Here is an 18,955-nt window from a genome sequence, read left to right as displayed (position 1 = left end):
AGCAGGCAGCTCACTACGCCGGGATTAGTGTGTGCTTCACTGTGTGTTCACTGTGTGTTCACTGTGTGCTGTTTGTGTTTCACTAATTCACCGATTGGTTAAATGCAGAGACCAAATTTCCCTCACGGGATCAAAAAAGTATATACAGTATACTGCATGGCCACAGGCTTGCAGAAATGAATGCTATGCACACCGATCTACAGACACCCTGTGCACAGATGGAAACATTCAAAGCCTTGATAATATTTGTCAGTTTCCCGGCTTTGTTCGTGCATTGGTCAACTAAAAATGTAGTAGCCTATATACATCTACATGCAATATCTTTACAACAACAACAATTACGACCTATTAATTTGGACAACTTTATACAGCCCTATAAAGGCTAAAGTGACCTTTAGTTTTGTTCCAATTTACCGTTGTGTATGGCTTTAAACATCGTGTGCACTTTAACATCAGCCTATAAGCATTACTCCAGCTGCGCTAAGGTTTTGACAAGCACCACAAATTTGCCTACCTTGTAGCCCATCTGAAATAACTCCAAAACTTTGCTATGTTCCCTCCATCCTTTCGTTGCTTTAAAAAAACGTTTTATATCCATGATGGCCTTGAAGTCTTGAGTTTGTGAATTAGCTTAAATAAGCTTATTATGTGCTGTTAACCAGCAACCATAGACAGTAAAAGAAAGCAGCAAGTAGCCTTCGCTACAATTTCTGTAGTTGCTGCGTCCATTCATTGTTATTCTCTCTCCTGCTCAAACAAAAGTTGTGCGTGCATTAAGTTGATGATAACGTGTTAACAAACTCTACTTTATATGAAATAAATATTGTAAATAGCCCACTGTAATGCAGTTAATGGGATACATGTGCAGAGTTGGAAAGTTAGGTCAACTTGGAAAGTGTTTCTAGTTGCCTGTTGGTAAGGTACAGCCGTAGCTTACACCTGCAGGAGCGCTTGCTTGGGCGCCTGTGTTGCGAACACATTTTCACGAATCACGGATGTGTTGATGACATAAATTAGGAAATATTAGAGGACTTAATGAGACGAACTGCATGCCTATTCCATTTAACCCAAATGCCCCAGCAGCAGCTCGGGAGAGGAGAGCTTATCTGACAGATCTGCATTGTCTATAGTGAGGTAATGTTAGATTACATTGCAAAAATATCACCATGCATTCATAAGCTCGTGATTCAGTGAGAGTGATCCCAAAACATCGGAAAGTGACATTTCTGTATTTTTTTAAATTACATTTTACATTTTGTCAAGAGGAAAAATCAATAGCAAACTGTTCACAACTGACTATAGCACTGTGAACCGTTCCTGGTTGCGCCTGCAAATCTGCCATCATAATAGCAATCCGCTATGGAACAAGCACGCCTGTTGTTAAAGGGAATGTGAGATGACACTCTGATTGGTTTATTGCACGTTACGCCCAAACCACACCCATGAATAATGTAGCTGCTACAGACCACCCCATTTTAGATTTGCGTCGGGCGCAACAGTCAATATTCCGCCGGTAAAATAGAGACAGCGCCCAAGATCCGCCCACAAATTTGCGCGAAGTCAATTTAAAGTGTTAAAGTGCGTGTGTGTGCAAGATAAAGCCCATGGTGTGTATTTGAAGGGTGTATTAGATACTCTCTTAGATTGTTGTTTTACTTTTCTCTCTTTTTCCAATATTTTGGTTATAGTCCTTAGATAGTTACATTCGTTTAGACTGCCTCTCCTTTAGGCCTATATTATGGAAATTATATGACATATTAGGCCTAAAGTGTGTTAACTTGTGCGCATTTACGTGATAGTCTATGATGTCATGTGCAGGTGCTGTGGATCGCGTACAAACCAGGTTGTCGGAATGGTATATGTTTATACTTCTCATCCAATCAAATTCACTCTATCCGGATGGCATGATTTATCTGGATAGTTTTTTTTTTTTTTTTTGCTGAAATGAAATAGGAATAACAAGGCTATTTTTAAATATAAATTTGAGCTGGCTAGGATAATCTATACCTGGAGCAGATTTGTTTGCATTGATGGTATATTCCAACAATAAGTCACCCTCTGTCAGTGTCAGGATACACATAGACGCAGGTCATCAGGATCCTTTCAAAGCATCATAGTTATCTTTATTAGCAGAATTAGAGTCTCAGTCAAACTCACCGAAGATCAATCCAAAATGAACAGGGTATAAATGAGAGGCATCCAAAACACACAGAAGATCCAGAAGCAGCATAAAAGGAAATCCAAGAGTCCTTAACGTGAGTTCAAAAGCACAGAGGATACTGACTTAACTGAAGGAGCAAGAAAGTCCAGGATCAAGGGCAGAGTGTACTGGTGTGGCAGCCAAGGGCACCGAACTGAGTCTCTGGTGCAACAGCGACGAGGACAGACAGGCAGCACAGGTCTCAGCTGCTTAAAAGAGTTTGAGTAATCAGTATTCAGGGGAGAATGATACGACACAACTTTATTTGTCAGTTTGTGCTGAAATTATTTTTGTAAAGGACAGAAACAATACATACATGTAGATATACATGTAGGACATAAAGCATCAACAGACAAACATGAAACAAAGGCACAAACGATAGTATCAAGCATGACAGAAGACAATATATTACAAAGATGCTACATCAATACATCCAAACTTTCAACATTGCATCCATGGATAGATCTTAATGTTGCTGGTTTAACAAAAGGATTGATTAATGTATAAGAGTATCTGAGTCTGTTGCGCTTGAAAGAAGTAACTCTAAAGCCCCCGCTCCAGACTCTCCACCCTGGGTGGCAGGTCCTTCAGTGTCTTGGCCCCCAAACTCTGGAACTCCCTCCCCCAACCTCTTTGTGCCTGTCGTCCTCTTCCTTTCTTCAAAGCACATCTCAAGACCTTTCTGTTTAATGATCACTTCTCCACACCCAACACATAGTTCCATACAGATAACTTGTCTTTGTTGTATTGTTTTGTTTGTTTGTTATTGTGTTTCCCTGCCTTTGTCTCTGTTGTATTGTTTTGTTTGTTTGTTATTGTGTTTCCCTGCCTTCCTACTATGTAAAGCGACCTTGGGTTTGAGAAAGGCGCTAAATAAAATAAACATATTATTATTATTATTATAAAGCGCCTGTTTGAGGGCAGTAGCTGATATTCTCTGTGTAGAACATGTGAAGTGTCCGTGGAAATATATCTAGCCAGCCTGAGCATGCTCTTGTTGTGGGCTTCCTGGAAGAGGTGTGCTACAGATACCCCAATGATCTTTGAACAGATTTTAATTTGATGGTATCGTGTTGCTTTATCTTTGACTAAAAGGCTACTCAGCCAAACTGTGCTACAACTAGATGTACCACAGAGCGGTACAAAATATGACCGCCGCCCAGCACATTTTTTCCACAAAAATAAGTCACGCTTGTCAAATTGTGTTCATTTCCTACTTTGTTCGTTTTATGTGTGTTTGTAATTGAGTGTGTGCAGAGAGTGTGTGGTTGTTTTTGTGTACATGTGTTGTGTGTGTGTGTTTTTTTTTTTGTGTGTGTACGTGTGTTTGTGTATGTAGGTGTGTTTGTACTGTATGTGTGGGTGCATGTGTGTGAGGGTGTGTGTGTATGTGTGTTTATGTGTTTGTGCGTGTCGTGTGTGTGCATGTGTAGTGTGTGTGTGCATGTGTGTGTGTCTATGTACTGTATGTGTACATAAATAAAGCAAATCAGGGAACCACCTACTCTTTGCGATAAGTGCCATGGGATCTTTAACAACCATGGTAAGTCAGGACTTCAATTTAACATTCATGCAAAGGAAAATATCTCCTGCAGTACAGTGTCCCGGTCACTGCAATAGGACATTGGGATTAATATTTGTTTGGTGGCTTTTGGCCACAGGGAAGAGTGCCACCTACTGGCCAGCCACCAACACCACTTCCAGCAGGAACCTACTCTTCCAAGGAGGTTTCTTATCCAAGTACTAACTAAGCCTGCTTAGCTTCAGTAATTCAGCAAAGTCAGGGTATCTGCTGGTCTGGCTGCTGGCTAAAAACAAAGGGTGAAAGGCATATATGACTCTAACTGTCTCACTGAATTACATTATGCACACTCAATTCTCACTGGTATCTGCTAGACAACAAGTACCAAAACATGATTAGTTCATAGATTTCACATGTAAAATACATGTTATACAACCCCACCCCCATCTTGCCTGTTCATAATTCTGAGAAATTCTTGAATTGTGTGCATGTGTACGTGTTTATGTGTGTGTGTGTTTGTGTGTGTGTGTGCGTGCATGTGCTTGTGGGTGTGCCTGTGTATGTGTGCATGTGCATGCATGCGTACATATGTCTGTGTGTATGTGTCATACGTATGATTACTGTGAATGTATGTGTGTGTGAATATCTGTTTATGCACATGTGTGCATATGGAATGGGTTACCATGACACCTGGAGGCAAACATACGCAGAAATTGGTCATCCTAGCCCCTACGGTTCTCAAGATATTCACAGAAAACTCTGTTGGTGTATGGTTACTAAATGTACACATAAATTAATTTATTGTATGGCCCCTCATGAAGGGAATTTCACAAAACTTGGCCTTAAGATCAACATACAAAAAAATGGTGGTCCTCCTAAACCCTACGGTTCTAAAGATATTCACAGAAAACTGTGTCCGCCCTACCCTCCTTTCGGGGGTCCAGTCCAGCGGGGGGGCTACAGATCAAAACGAAAAACAAAATGGTTCCATGCTATCCTTGTGGGGCTACATGCCCAACAAGTCTCGTGCACTGGTCTTTCAGTGTCCCGGGAATCCTTGAAAATTGGCCATGCGAAAAAAAAAAGAAAAAGAAGTCTAGGCTGTCCTGTCCAATTTATCAAACCATGTATGAAAGAGGGAGATTGGCCCTAGCCAACCAACCAGCTTTGAGTTGGATGCTTTGGACGAGGGCAATCAATTATACATTAAAACAAAAACAGTTATATTAGACCTACCGTTTTGTCCATATAGGCCTGCCATGGTTCTGACCTCTCGAAGGTATTCCGCTAGGTCGCTAGTGAGTCGGTCGGTCCGCATCTACAACAGTGTCCCCCTTGCCCATACAATGCACCTTTCCATTGTCTCTAGTCTGGGACAACCAACATAAAAATGATGCATTGTAAAGCCTTGCGCTGGTTAGTCTGGTGCGTTGCTATGTTGACTGGTGATACTGTATTTGCAGTCAGTAATTAGTAGTAGCCTAAAGTAACGGAGATCCCGATGGGGTTCTCAAAGACAGTGGATGGAAACTACACGCAGGTAACATCCCATTTTTTACAGTCAGGGAATGTTGGTTTACAACAACATATTGTAGCCTCAGTTAACACAGGTGAACGTAGGCTCATGTGAGAAATATAGGCTACGCCTTGTTAACTGGTGATATCACAAGTTAATAGGCTAAACAAACACTGCAACGGTGTAATAACCTTTAAACTTCGGTTGTGTTTCGAAACACACAAAGGGTTCTTTTAAATAAGTATAGTATAAGTATATATACTCTTTTGATCCTGTGAGGGAAATTTGGTGTCTGCATTTAGACCAATCCGTGAATTAGTGAAACGCACTCAGCACACACTGAACACACAGTGAGGTGAAGCACACATTAATCCCGGCGCAGCGCTAACCAGTAGGCCACGGCTGCCCTTTTTTTTATAATGATGATTTTTTAAAATAAATAACGAAATTAGCAATAAACACTTGCGCACAGCAGCGCTAGGCTTAACTATTCACATCAATAAACGACCCAAACAACCCAAAACCATTTCAATTTCCTTTTCTTTTCGGTCCCTAAATTCACCTAAAAATCCAAACTAAACTAAACTAAGGCTGAAGTCTTGATAATAATCTTAGCCTACTGTATATGAGAATTTGTATTTTGAAGTGTGCTCGTTTTGATGCAGAGCAGAGGTTTATCTTGAGGTAGGGTAGGCATACTGAGACATATGCCACTTCCTTACCTTGTAGACTACGATATTATCAACAAATAATAGGCACCTTGGATCGGAAGTCGAGCGTGAATCGGGCTAAAAACCCAGGCTACTAGCTTTCATGCCAGCAGCACATCGGGGAGTGCCAAAACCCAGGCTACTAGCTTTCATGCCAGCAGCACATGGGGGGGTGCCAAAACCCAGGCTACTAGCTTTCATGCCAGCAGCACATCGGGGGTTTACCAACATTCCACATACAACTAACTTGACATCAAGCTAAACTGGCATCCATTACACTCACCCTCCTAAACCTCACTCCCAATCCAGGTCACTGCCCCAATGTAACCTGCATTGTGTTGAACCTGCGCGGTTCAGCCCTGCACACGCCCGGAATCAAACCTGCGACAGCAGCAAACAGCAGCACCTCGGATCGAGCGCGCTGACAATGGAGCTAAAAGCCCACGCTAGCTTTCACACCAGCAGTACTCTTGAGTGTCTCTTGAGGCGTCTGGGAGTGAGGTCTACCCCCCCCCCCCCCCACAGTTCTTTATTTTTTATTTACCGTAGTATGTGCAGGACTGAGTGGTGGTCATATTTTGTACATCTCATGTAATGGTGTTGCAAAACAATGGAATGGTACTTCCTGCATCCCATTGCCACACGCACACAAGAGAAACCACAGTGCAGAACTGACAACCAAAACATGAGAACTATAACAGCTGAAAAAGGAAGTGGGCGAGGGGGGCTGGTATCGCCATCTCACCTTACATTGTTCATTTGAGTGATTTTTCTCACTCAGCGCTGCCCATTCTAGAGGATGCATTTTGTGAAAATCTGGAAACTACCTCAGAACTGGAAACAGGAAGACATGCTTCCTTTGACAGGAGTTCTGAAATGAAAAGGCAGTTCATTTGACGTGATCTGAAATGTGAAATATGACATTAGGAAAAACCAAGCAAGTCAGAAGTGAATATCAGAGGAAGGGTCAGAGTAAATCAGCTAAGCCGACCACGTGGATTACACAGGTGACTTCTGTTCTGGGAACTATCGAAGCTCACAGTGGGATACAATGGTAAGCATCATAGTAACACCAAAAAAAATGGACCTTTCACAAATTCCACTCAATTTGATTCTATGTTATAGATCAGTGGTCGCCAACCCGTCGATTGACCGGTAGATCTTGAAGACTTGCCCTGTAGATCCCGAGAATAACAGGTGAACAGGCGATCAGGAACTGTCAGGAATTTGTTCTCCATTTGAAGAATGGATTATGTACGTGCACAGACAGCTACAGACACGGAGCGCATTTTAGGCCTTGGCCACATTACGGTTACTTTCACTTCCTAGAGTGCGCATGCATTACGTGAAAGATGCTTCATACCAAAACATTATCAAACATTATCAAATTTATCATGACGTGTTGTCACAAACACTTACTCCAATTAGAAAATCAAAACCAAAATCATATAAATAAAGACTATATTAAGTGTTGTTATCTCATTGATGCCTGTAGCCTATAAGGGGGTGGAGGATGTGATGGGCTATTTTTGACCTGATACATTTGCCTAAATGAAAGGCCTTACATTGGAAGTATTTTAGCTTTGATTCTCTTTTGATGCTTCATGATAGATCTTGTCTTTGTTCAGGGCGAAGTCAGGGATCTTGACCACTGTGTGTTCTCTGCGTGCTGAGTGTTTCGCTAATTCACAGATTGGGATAAAAGCAGAGACCACAAAATGGTCGAGGTTCGAACCGGCAACCCTCCGGTTACAAGTACGAAGCGCTAACCAGTAGGCCACGGCTGGCCCCCCAAAAAATCAATCCATACAGTAAAGTATACACATAAAGTATTTTCCATAATTCTGAAATCAAAACATATTTTGGAATCCACAGTAACACACCTACACAGGCCAAAATCCCTTCTGAGAGAAAGTTTCTTCCAGTAGCAGCAACTGGAATCCATGCATTTCCACTGAATTATTTTTGGAATCTGATCCCTTATCATACCTGTTCATTCTTACTAGTTGCTCGACTTATCGTGACTAAATTCATGATGGCTGCAAACGCTAAACTTCGTGAAGATACTGTCTGTATAAATCGTCTTGTAAGTAAACTACCAGTGCTTTTTCAAAGTTCTCAATGTCTCGTTTTAAATGTCAGGGCCCTCGGAAGTCTACCAATGAAGTGTGGAGATACATTGAGCCTTGTAAATGGGTGTAAAACAGTGATTTATTTGCATGGCTAGCCCGATGCCGAAGCACCACTATTGAAAAAGCTGTTGGTAGCATCGGCTAACTAGCGCCAGATTTTGGAGTGCAGGGGACAAGCCGAGATGGGCTATGAGACATACGTTCACACTCGGTATCATGTTTCAATACACTTTAGGTCAATATCACACCGGAATTCTCCTTTAAATAAGTATAGCGAACACATTTTTTTTGTAAATGAAGGTTTACTCAATTCCAAAGAATATTGAAAAATGTACAAATTAATAATATAGCCTACATCTACAAAGACAGACGTGTTATACTTGATTGGACCTGAACAACAAAGTGATAAAAACAGAACATGTTGTATTTGCATTATACGAGTGATTATGTGATCACCTGTCTTTCCCCTGCTTAGTGTGACCACAGAACACAGCACTGTTGACTCTGGAAATTCCTCACATTGTTCTTTCAATTTCAGTTCAAATAGTTCAGTCAGGTATATATGAGCTTGCAAAATAGACTGCACTCATTGAGTTTCCACAACTCACAGAAGTAAGGTAAGTCAGATGGGTTTTTTTCTTTTTGATACTGATAATAAAATAATTTGCCTGATTAATCATCAATATTTTCCATACAAATACTATTAGCATTTTATAGTGTTTTTTATAGTGTTACATACTAAAATAATCCAGTTTCCATTATGTTAACAATTTAATAACTTTTATAACAATTCTAGCTATTTTCTATAGTAAAAATACTGTTCGTATTATATTGATTAAGGGCCAATCTCATTTCTCTGTTTTACCCCTTCCCCTTAGTTTTGCGCGTTCACGTGAGAGGAAGGGCTATCCCAATTCTCTTTTGGATCAATGGGTAGGGCTAAGGGGAAGGGGTAGATAGGCTACCCCTTAAAACCAAGCATTTTCGCGAGCTTACTTGAAACCGAGGGGTAAAGAGAAATACCCAACCTACACCGCTCACACCGGAAAAACAAGCACACCGAGAGATTCATTTATATGAAATGTTGCCATTAATAAGGATTAAGTGATTGATAGATTCCTTGGGTATCTCAAATCCTTAGGGTTATTAAATCATTTGTAAGTTTAATTATCAGTTACAGGAATTCTGCTTTGCCGTTGTTTGTAATTCATGTATCCCCCCTACCCAGGCGCGCGGGAACCTATTTTTGACCAGGGGTACTGAATAACAAAAATAATGGATGTCCGACGATTTCTCCCCTCCTGGACATGTTTGCTAAATACATCATTTTAGTGCGATGTACATGACTGCTAAATACATCATTTTAGTGCGATGTGCGGGTGATAGAGAGAAGTTTTAGGGATCAATAAAGTATATCTATCTATCTATCTATCTATCTACGTCCAGGGCAGCCACAAATTCCAATGTTCCGCGACAGCACTCCGACTCCACTGCACCCACCCTAACCCCACAGAAGCGCACTTGACATCATTAGCCTATTTCAGTATAGCTAAGGAATATTACTTTTCTGATCGTCAAAACCACACCAGAGATGTTTGGCTTTAAATATAGGCTAATAATCAGGCTGCAATGATCTCGCAAATAATTCCTGAATAGCCTAAAGTGTGTCGTCTCCACAGCAAAAATGTGTCCTAATAATTTCTATCTGCGACTAGTGAAATGATTTCACTAGCTTTAATTGATTAATTTTGCAAAACTGTACAACACAATTAAAGTTTCTTTTAGCTTATCCATGCTTTTTTGAACGTGTAAATCGCATAGAATATGTAGGCCTATATCAATCGTAGGCCTACACACTTGATCGCTATCACCAGAGCCCGTTTACAGACATTCTCTGGCTATCACATAGCTGAAACCACGCTACGGTTCTTACAGTAGCCTAACTGACTCACGTTCACGTTGATCTCTATAACTGTTAATTTTTTGTAGCCTATATTCCAACCAATCCATAACCCTTTTTTGCTATTTGACTCATCATTTCACATACACAAATATAAATAATGACAGACAGCGAATTAGTAATTATTTAAAAATATAGGCTAGCCTATATAACAAATTTTAAAAATCTATCTCCTGCCAGCAGGGGGTGCTGCAGCACCCTCAGCACCCCCCTTCCCGCGCCCTTGCTACCAGGTGCATAATTCACTTCTAATTTCAAACAGAAAATGTTTAAATAGCATCATGTCATGACATGCTTCCATTTCCAAAGCAATGAAGGCTGTAAATACCGACTTAATATTATGCATATTATTGTTAATATTGTGCTATAAATGTAGCAATGCTAGAGTTTGTTTATCAGCCATAGTCTAGGCCTATGTAGACTCAATACCCTTAAAGTGACAGTGCACCATTTATACTAGTACTTCAAACTGGAACAAACAGTTCTGCTTAGGGCATCCAATTGGCCAGCAGTGGCACTGGATACAATGATTAAATTGAAATGGGTATGCAATGTATGAGTGTCATGTCTATTTCTATTCTGAGACTATTGTGCTTAATTCATTTGATCCCATTTGCGCTTGATATCTATGATAGCCATTTACCTACAGAGCAATGGACCAATGGAATCCAGTGGAAAGTGATGAGGATATGCCTACCATTACTCAAGAGAGAGCATGGAATAAGTATGTACTGTATTTAACTTACTCAGTAATACAGTGTAAAAAAGACTGCTTTTCATCCACATTTTAATGACATTTTCCTCCTTTATAGTTTCAATAAAGAGATGGAGGGAGTATTCCATAGCGATTTGAGTGAACGGGTTCGACCCTATCTAGACCTCATTGATTCACTGCGTATGATTGGAATCGATCAGGATCTGACTCTGCCTGCCATAGCTGTGATCGGAGACCAGAGCTCAGGGAAGAGCTCCGTGTTGGAGGCGCTGTCTGGAGTAGCTCTCCCTATTGAGGCAGCGGTGAGAATATTTATTCATTTAGCGGGCGCTTTTATCATGAGTAACTTACTGTATACATTACAGTATACACTACACATCATCAGAAAGAAAATGTGCGCTCAACTGAGTAAATTATGCACTCATTTTTACTAAATTGTGGTCTCATTTTACTAGAGTGTGTGCACAATTTAGTATATTGTTCTCATTTTCCTATATAGTGCTGTGCTCTCATTTTACTAAATTGGTCTCATTTTATAGATTGTATGCTAAATTTAGTTAATTGTGTGCAGAATTGACTAAATCGTGCACACATTTACTAAATATTTTACAAAAATTAAAATGAGAGCACAAATTTGTAAAATGTGTGGTCAAAAATGAGTGCACTATATAAAACATGCCCCCGATTTAGTAAAATGAGCACACATGTAGGCTGCTTGCTTGTGCTGCACTTGCTGTTTGAAGCCAATGGGTAAACAGCCCGGTGGAAACTCCTCCTGGCACGGTCACGCTACAAGTGCCCCCCAAATAATCCATTTAAAAACGAAATGACCTTAAGTTACCCCATACATACTTTGTTGCCTCTGGAAGCAGCTGACGACTCGCACGATAGAAAGAAAACATTATAGGCTACTGCACCATATCAATGATGCCTAAAGTATTTTAAACGCGTTTTCTCACGCACACTGTGTAAAAACGTTGTGCATCCTTGTTTGATAGGCCCTAACACACTTAACCTTATGTCATAACCAAATGACAAATGCGTTTTGTGTCGTCTTACATGTCTATTGCTTTAGTCTACTTGCTCAGCTTAAAACCAAGAGTAGGCTAGCCTAGGCCTATTTTTTGTCCCATTATTTGAAAGCAGTGTAGGCCTATTAGGCTACAAATTACGTTGCAGGGATTAACTCAGCATAGACCATATTGCTGAGCAATAGCCTACTAATTATAGTGTTATTGTCCGTTGTTAAGACAGTATAATGTGGGCTTTCAAAACATTTATGCAGTTTGCAGTAGGCCTGTTTGGTGGTGGTGAGCCACAACCTTGAAAAGGGTGCAAAGGTTGTGGTTGCTGATATCAGCTGGTTTTCCCCAGATAGCAAAATCAGATTGGCAGAGGACCGCTGGTGGTATGACACTGAAAATGAGGACACTGTGCCCAAAGGTTACGACAAAGGTCCAAAAGTGAGGACACATGGCATCGGAGTAACAATTGAAAATAAACCATTGCTATAGAATGCATTTTAACATAATGTATTATAGTAACATTTGTTGTTGTTGTTTTTTTTCACATTAGTCAGCTATTTCCAACATTCTCATACTTATTAACCGTGGTAAAGTTGGTTTTATATTGGACGTTGGATATTCAACATATTCGAAAAATCTATTTAGCACTGACTACGATGGTCGAGTTTGTGTCAAACCAACTTTAATGTGTTTAAACAAGGTCTGCCTATATTACACAAAGCTTCTTTTGTCCAAAAACCCATGTTTTGATTTTATGATTTTTTTTATGCTGATAAAATATTTCAATCTATTATGCGGCTTCACCTTTTGACTTACCCATACTAAAACACATCTCCTGAACTCGGCTTACTGCCCTTTCTAGGACACAAAGCTTCTTTTTCCCTAAAACCTGCTCTTTGATTTTATACAATTTTTAATGTTAAATGTTTCAAATCTATTATGCGGCTTGCTTTTTTGACCTACCCATGTCAAAACACATCTGGTGAACTTGGATTACTGCTCTATATAGTACACAAATCTTATTTTTCCCCAAAACCCATTCTTTGATTTTATAAATATTTTTTAATGTAAAAAAATGCTTTAAATGCTTTAAATCTATAATGCGGTTTGACCTTTTGACCTACCCATGTCAAAACACATCTGTTGCACTCAGCTAACTGCCCTACATAGTACACAAAGCTTCTGTTTTTCAAAAACTCATTCTTTGATTTTATATTAATATTTTACTATTCAAAAATGCTATAAATCTATTATGCGACTTCCACTTTCGACCTACCCATGTTAAAACACATCTGTTACACTCAGCTAACTACCCTTCATAGTACACAAAGCGTATTTTTTCCAAAAACTCCCTCTTTGATTTTATATAATTTTTTTACTATAAAAAATGTTATACATTTCTTATGTGCCTTCCCCTTTTGACCCACCCATCTCAAAACACATCTGCTGCACTCATCTAACTGCCCTACATAGTACACAAAGCTTCTTTTTTCCAAAAACTCCCTCTTTGATTTTATATACATTTTTTACTGTCAACAAACGCTATAAATGTATTATGCGGCTTAACCTTTTGACCGACCCATGTCAAAACACATCTATTGCACTCATGTAACTGCCCTACACAGTACACAAAGCTTATTTTTTCCAAAAACTCCCTCTTTGATTTTATATTAATTTTTTACTATTCAAAAATGCTATACATCTATTATGCGGCTTGACCTTTTGACCTACCCATGTCAAAACACATCTATTGCACTCAGGTAACTGCCCTACACAGTACACAAAGCTTATTTTTTCCAAAAACTCCCTCTTTGATTTTATATACATTTTTTTACTGTAATTTTTTTTTTATAAATCTATTATGTGCCATCCCCATTTGACCCACCCATCTCAAAACACATCTGCTGCACTCATCTAACTGCCCTACATAGTACACAAACCTTCTTTTTTCCAAAAACTCACTCTTTGATTTTATATTCATTTTTTACTATTAACAATGCTATAAATCTATTATGCGACTTACCCTTTCGACCTACTCATGTCAAAAAACATCTGCTGCACTCAGCTAACTGCCCTTCATAGTAAACAAAGCTTATTTTTTCCAAAAACTCCCTCTTTGATTTTATATTAATATTTTACTATTCAAAAATGCTATAAATCTATTATGCGTCTTGACCTTTTGTTGAATGGGTCTTGGATCTTGACCTATTGTAAGAATGGGTTTTTGGGAAAAATAAGCTTTGTGTACTATATAGAGCAGTAATCCGAGTTCACCCGATGAGTTTTGACATGGGTAGGTCAAAAGGGCAAGCCGCATAATAGATTTGAAACATTAAATAAAAGAGTATGTTTTAGGGAAAAAGGAGCTTTGTGTACTAGAAAGGGCAGTAAGCCGAGTTCAGGAGATGTGTTTTAGTATGGATAAGTCAAAAGGTGAAGCCGCATAAAAGATTTAAATCTTTTATCAGCATAAAAAAATCATAAAATCAAAACATGGGTTTTAGCTAATCATTTTTAGCAGTTTTGCTAAAAATGCTAACAATGCTAACATGCTAACTATGCTAACTAACTACAGTGGGTAGGAGTCATAGTTGATGACAAGTAACAGTTACAATGGCTGAACAGTTAAAAAGTTCAGTAGTTTAAAGGGTTAAATTGTTTAACAGTGAAATGTTGTAGTGAGGACTTTTATTTTGAAACAGTTTTTGGCAGAGGAAGCAGTTGAACAGGATGTGTAGTCTTAACCCTTACAAGCCCGACCATTCTAATTTCGTTAAAATTTTAACGATGACCAATCATCTAATATCTCAGCTGTCCAATGACTGATTTTATTTCTGAAATCTTCCCCGTAATGCTGACAACATAAGCTTCAATTTGATATGATTGGTTAAGGGGTTTATGGCGCGAAATGTTTTGGATACTTGAAGATGAGTCGTGAAAAAAACTTTTCACTTCAGTCGTACATTTTAACATGGACCGCTAGATGCCACCTGCACTTCGTTGGAGTTTACCTCGACTGGAAACCACACAGCTGGATAAACTGAGGTAATATATATTTTACATCGTTTCTAGTTATGGTTAATCTTAATTTGTAGTCATAAAATCATGTTATTTGATAGTAATATGCTTTCTCATCAGCGTCAACATTATGGCATAGCGGGGGCTAAGTGCATCGTCATGTAACTTTAGCTAGCTGCATTACTCTGAACTGCTTGCAGTATTCTCGTTTGCTTTTTATATCAGTTATTTTCATTTGACAATTTCATTTAAAAACCTGTTAGTATATAACCTGTAAGTAAGTTTGTTTTCTAGTACCAATTTGCTTGTTAGGTAAGCATTATATTGGCAAGTCAGTATAGCATACCAAAGCTGAATAAATCAATGGGCGCCGCGTTTCTAAGTTGCGTTCTCTTACATGAAATAAGTTGAGCGATATTTTTACTCCTCTCAATATGTAGTTGTAGAAAACAAGATGTGAAATCACGGATTCTGTCAGAAATGTAGTGCTAATTAACGTATTGCCTCTCATCGGGTTGTTACCTTGCTAGGCAGTTTGTAGTGAACTGTTTTACCTTGCTTCTAAATGTCAAACATCAGACGTGCTTGTCTCAACATTTTCTAAGATGGCATGACTTGATATTCTACTCTTCTCAATATGTAGTTTTATAGAAAACATGATGTGAAATCACATATTATGTCAGAAATGTCATTATTGCATTTAAGCAGTTAGTTACTAGGTGAAATGTAATCTGTCTTTATCTTAATGCCAGCCAGGCAATCAGATTTAGGGTAGCTAAACCCATGTGTAATAAAATGACTTTTCATACTTCTAAATATTTTTGAGTTACTCAAAATGCTTCAATAGTTTAGGCTACCTCTTCTTGTGTATGTATGTGCACACATGCACACATCTGTAGTTTTGTGATTTTATTTTTTTAATTAATAAATGTATTACATTTGTATGATTTTACTGTTGTTTCAGATGGAGGATGACAAGACCTACACAGACCTCCTTGCAGGCCTGAAGAGGTGGCTGACTGCTGATGAGCTTGCGCTCACAATGTTGAAGACCATGTGAGGATGGAGGAAGAAGGTATAGATTTAGGTGGCGTGCGTAGGGTGGTGTAGACTGCCACTAAAACACTGTGAAATAGACTTGTTATGTTGATTTTTATGTTGTTGTCCCAGGCATATGTGGTTTTACCAACCGGAACGGGTGAGAGGTTGTGCTTAGTAGGCCGTTGTATGCAAACACACAGTGCAGGGGCATGGGACGAAGAGACCCCAGAAGAGTTTCACAGTTTTCTGGGATTGATCATTGACATGGGACTTCACTTCCCTCCCTAATATCCATTGCTACTGGGGAACCAAGTCTCTGAAGGGATCAGGGAGCGTTGACCAAATGAGAAATACATATTGTGTACACTTTTTCTCCATTGACATTGCTGTTTCAGTAGTTTCTTATTATTTCAAGTTTGGCAATGCAGAATCTGGTGTTGAACCTAGGTTTGGTAGCTACAGCCAGAAAGATTTTGGCGAAAATCTATCACAACAGCTGGCAGGCATTTCTGTCAAAATTTCAGCCTCGCCTTCAGCTGCTCCAACTACTACTCTGTCATCTTTTCATCAAGTACATATTCCTGTACAGCAGGAGCCAAAGAAAAATTGTTGGCTTTGTTATAAAAACAATACATAATAACACTAAAGTAGCTTGTATGGCCTGGAGTTTAGCGGTAGGTGACTGCTTTTTTGGTAAACAAAATTGCTGTCAGATTTGGCATTCTACAGAAGGGGATGCGTTTCGTTATGAGTCATAGGTCCTCTGTGTTTAACCTTCAGGTTCCCCACCCCACCTTTCCCTATCCTCCTCTGTGTGTGTGTGTGTGTGTGTGTGTGAGTTTGTGTTTATATGTGTGTATGTGTTTATTCTCAACAGGCTTGTTCTATGTAATCCACTTTCAAATGTTTAGACACATTGATTTTTGAGTGATGTTGAAGTTGATTGTATTCCTAGCTTTTCATAAATAATACATTTTATAGATGTATATCATTTTCATATTACACTAATTTATATAAAGAAGTTGTATCTGTTGAATCAAATGTATTCTATGTCTCTTCAGAATTGATCTTCAATAAATATACAGTATACTTACTTCCTGTATTACTGGTAAGGTACATGTTTTTCTTTTATATATCATTATTGTTGACTGTAGCATTTGCTTATATACAAATAAATGGTTTATTCTTATGGACCAAATACATCTAAACCATTGTGTCTGACTTCATTATTAGTTTTTATGCATACTTTTATGTTTTTGGTGAGAAAGAGAATGCGAATTCTGTCAACATTCTAAATCCCGTTTCCTGCATTTTTATACACTTATCACTTAATTTATCATAACTTTTGAAAGGTTAATGGTATTCCAATTCAGTCTTTTTTGTTAAATAGCCCACAACTTGCTGAACATGTCATACACTCTATATTTTTCTCTATCTCGTATAGAAATATGATGAAAATTCATTTTTATGCGAATGAAATTCAATTTTAACAAATTTCGGTATACATTTGGAGAGGATTTTCAAAGACTGTTCATTACTATATCAACATTACCATATGTATTTTACATCATTTGATAGAACTGACCCTTCTGATTACAATGGTATGTATATCCCATTGATGGTATGTATTATACTCAAGAAATAAGGTTTTTTGTGTAAGGAGGTCATCCAGCACCAAAAATGGAATGTTCGGCACGGGCACGAAAGGGTTAATAGGGCCAGATGTATGCTTAAAGCCTGAGACTGGCAGTTGATCCAGGTGGCCTGAACACCTGCCATAGGATTCTAATTGCTTAACGGCCGTATTATGATGTCACAATCGGCAATGTTAAGTCTATGGGGATTTTTAAAAAGTTTTCCTTTAATAGTTTAAAAAGTATAAAAGTTTCAAAGTTGAAAAGACATAGCAGCTTCGTCCGTTTGAATACCTACGTTACAAAGTTTGAATGAAGTTTCTAAGTTAAACTGTTCAAGAGAAATAGCGTACGGAAAAAGTGGTAAGCGGAATAATAATAAGAAGTTGTTGCCTAGGAAGAACAGTACAGTGCATTTTCATGCACTGTAATAACATAGTATTTGTGTGTGTTTGTGTGTGTGTTTTCCACATTAGTCAACAAACCCACCTTTTTAACCGAATAACTTTTTAGTCACTTAAATAACTGGGCTCTGCAGCTGTGGTGATTGCTGGAGCAAAAACGATGCCAAAGAGGATTTCCCGGCAGATCTGGCTTTCTCTTTGTGCCTGCCTGTGAGAGCGTGCCTCTCTCTTACCCCTGGAGCTGACATTATCTGTTTCACAGTTTACAAAATGCATGGTATGCATCTGTCCCACTTTTGGTAGCAAAGTGGTGTTCAGAATACCACGCAGAGTTGAAAGACGTCTTTCGTTTCGCCATATGCAACTTGGCTCAGCAACGGTGTTCATTAATTCAATCACGAGGGGAGTTGTCGCATTGACTGCTTCGCGAAAAGGAAATCGGTGCAGTTTTGTGATGTCCCGTGCTACGGTGGTGGTGGAGGGTCAGAAATGATGACACATAACAGAGATGAGTACAGAGGCCTTGAAATGAGGCGTAGCCTAGCCTATGTGCTCATGAAATGCGGGCAGATGGCCATTCATGACAAAAATCCGGACAAATGTCTAAAAAGGACACACTCTCTCTGTCCGGACAGAGAGCTTAAAAACGGGACTGTCCGGGCGGATGGCCACGCTACTTGTGGTCCGCCGTTGGAAATTTGTCATGAATATTAAGAAAATTGATTAAAATGATGTATGGAGTATAACTGAACAAATGAAAAAGATTTTAGACAAATAGTGGCAAAATATAATCTGCAACCCGCCAGTGGGCCGACACAGTGGTCCGCCAGCCTCTTGCTATCTGGGTCATTACAACCACAGTTGCACCTCAGGGCGTATTCATCCACAGTATGAAATGTGAAAGGATCAGATGCCCAATAAAAGGAAAACAGCCATCAAGTAAAAACTATTGTGTAGCCCTATTGTTTTTCCTGTAATCTTGGGATGCGTGGACACACATCAGTAGTCCTAGTCCATCAGTATTGTTTTGGGTCTCACAGCAGACACCCTCATCCAGGTATGGAGTGTTGTCTTAATT

General features: G+C 39.1%; 1 protein-coding gene and 1 long non-coding RNA gene across 2 annotated transcripts in view; one reads left to right on the top strand and one right to left on the bottom strand.

Moving 5' to 3' along the window:
• Positions 1–16: 16 nt before the first annotated feature.
• LOC121711347 lies at positions 17–7,668 on the bottom strand. The gene is made up of 3 exons (XR_006032288.1): positions 7,598–7,668; positions 2,056–2,058; positions 17–39 (listed from the first exon to the last, which is right to left on the bottom strand). It is a non-coding gene; the product is annotated as an uncharacterized LOC121711347 (long non-coding RNA).
• LOC121711271 (interferon-induced GTP-binding protein Mx1-like) overlaps positions 6,677–18,955 on the top strand; it is a 36,005-nt gene continuing 23,726 nt past the window's right edge. Inside the window, exons 1-4 of the mRNA XM_042094695.1 lie at positions 6,677–7,002; positions 8,619–8,697; positions 10,676–10,764; positions 10,853–11,057. The gene's annotated coding sequence lies outside the window, so the exon portion shown is untranslated. The remainder of the gene's footprint in view (positions 7,003–8,618; positions 8,698–10,675; positions 10,765–10,852; positions 11,058–18,955) is intronic.

This window comes from Alosa sapidissima, chromosome 6 (assembly GCF_018492685.1).
Source record: "Alosa sapidissima isolate fAloSap1 chromosome 6, fAloSap1.pri, whole genome shotgun sequence".
NCBI lineage: Eukaryota > Metazoa > Chordata > Actinopteri > Clupeiformes > Clupeidae > Alosa > Alosa sapidissima.
This window is presented reverse-complemented; position numbering and strand designations above follow the sequence as displayed.